Below are 2419 nucleotides of genomic sequence, written 5' to 3'. Positions count from 1 at the left end.
CAAACAGAACGATGCCATCTCTAAAAAATAAAAAAACAAATAAATCATACTCTAATGTGTCAGCATGAACATAATCATCTTGTTTATCCCCTTGTGATTGAAGTTGGAAAATAATTAGATCAATCTATCTTTTACAATAGTGCAAAATACTCATTCAGCTCATGTAATTTGTTTTCTATAAACCATATCAATTAAGACAAACAAAGAGAAGGAATCACTGAAGAAATGTGTGGAATTGTGATTAGGTTGATAATAGGAAGATTATTATGCCGAAGAAACAGAATGAACAAACAAACAAAACATCTCAGTCCATCAGTTCTTTTTTTTTAATCATGTTATTGGGGGCTCGTACAACAAGCCGTCCATCCATCCATGTGTCAAGTGCTTTACTGCAGTGCTGTCAGTTGAGGGTTGTGCTTCATGACAACTCGCAGTGGGTAGAGTGCATATGGATGCCAGTCTTCCCCTGGCCCAGATCCTGCAACATTTGCAGTGTTTTCAAAATGTCCTGAGTTCACCTCCACTCAATGACCACTAGACAGATAATGAACTTCTCTTCTTTGTCCCACTTTTGTGCCCCAGAGTATCCTCTAGGGAAGTGTGTCTTCTTCCTTAGGGGCATATCTTTTTCAGAGAATCCCATGAAAGTATTGCATCACCTACAAAGTAGGAAACATATCCCCATTACACACACACAATGTTGTATATCACTTCAAGGAAATCACAAATTCCCTGATATCTATTTCACAGTGTATTAGTTTTCTACTGCTGCATAACAATTTAGCATACATTTACAGACTCTGAAAAGTACACATTTTATCTCCATGTTGCTTGACTCTCAGATCTGGAGACAGCTTACCTGGGCCATATGATGATCACGTGTTGGCTAAGAAGCATTCTTTTCTGGAGCTCAGGGTTCTCTTCTGGACTCATGTGATTTGGGGCAGGTTATTGTCAGCATCCAGAGGTGTCCTGCAGTTCCTTGACACAAAACCACTCAAGGACACCATGTCAACTTACTCCATCAGAGCGAGCAGGAAAATAGCCCTCATTCACATCCCATTTTGAGGAACTCACTGGAAAAAGACAGGCCCACCCAGTATGATCTCCCTTTTTCAATTTAAATCATTATAATTGCTTGTGTAAAATCTGATCACAGTTATATACTGTGTTAGTCCAGCTAGACTAGAGAAATGAATTCATAAACACATATGTGTATAAGAAAGAGCTTTATATACAAGAGCAATTGAATATTGAGGAAACATCCCAGCCCAGTCCAGATCAAGTCCACAAGTCCAATATTAGCCCATAAGTACGATACCAATCTGTAAAGTCCTGACACTCACGAAACACATGCAGTGATGCCGAGTGCAGAACAATCACAGGTCAGTGGGTAGAAAGTCTTTGGATCCAGTGGCATTGTGAGCATCTCAGCGCTGGCAGGAGTTCCTCCAAATGGTTCCTCCAGGTCCAATGTTGCCATCAGCATTGCCCCATATGTCTTGTCAGTAGAGTCTCTCAGGGAGTGAGCAGAGAGAGTGTGTGTCTCTTGCATCCAAGGAGGAAGACAGGAGTTCCCAGAATTCTCAGGAGAAGACCATGCCAACACAGAGGCCTCATTGGCTATCAACTGACAGGCTAGACTCCACCCCTTCACTCATTATCCTCTCAAATTGACAAATGATTATATAACTACCACATATGCCAAAATATTCATTAAAAGAAAGAGGATTAAACAGAGTGTGCATACCAGGAAGATGCGATCTGGAAAGCTATCTTAGATTCCTACTTACCATAAACAGCCAGGGAACTCCATGAACTGAAAATTAAATCTGACTGTAAAATGAAGAGACGGCTCAAAAACTCTCTATTCAAGGATGGAGCCAAGGCTCCCACTAAATCCATTTTTTCATTTTTGATCATAGCGCTTCCTTTCTTCTTGCCTTTTAAACATATTATATCTTGCACAGTGAGTGTACATCAGTTCTTTCAGAGATATAAAAAGTGATAAGAGAATCTCTGGGACTGAGTCACAAAGGCCACTGCCTGCCTCGTGTGGGTTTCCTCAGAAGCAGACTCTTACATAATTATTCCTGTACAAAGGATTTTTTTTTTATGTGTAAGCAAGAGATTTATATCAAAGACTGATAGATAACAATAAAACATTTCAGTCCAGTCAAGATCAAGTCTAAAAGCCCGATATCGGCCCATATGTCTGATACTAGTCCATCATTTCTTTTTTATTTTTTTAACCTTCTGAGCTGACCTTTCTTCCTTGAATTTTTTTTTTTAACATTTTATTAGGGGCTCATACAACTGTTATCCCAATCCATACACACATCAATTGTATAAAGCGCATTTGTACATCATTTCTCAAAACATTTTCCCTCCACTTAAACCCCCGACATTAGGTCCTCAT

This window comes from Echinops telfairi, unplaced genomic scaffold (assembly GCF_000313985.2).
Source record: "Echinops telfairi isolate 266 unplaced genomic scaffold, ASM31398v2 ScPeMD7_9;HRSCAF=40, whole genome shotgun sequence".
Lineage (NCBI taxonomy): Eukaryota > Metazoa > Chordata > Mammalia > Afrosoricida > Tenrecidae > Echinops > Echinops telfairi.
Note: the sequence above shows the minus strand (reverse complement) of the source record.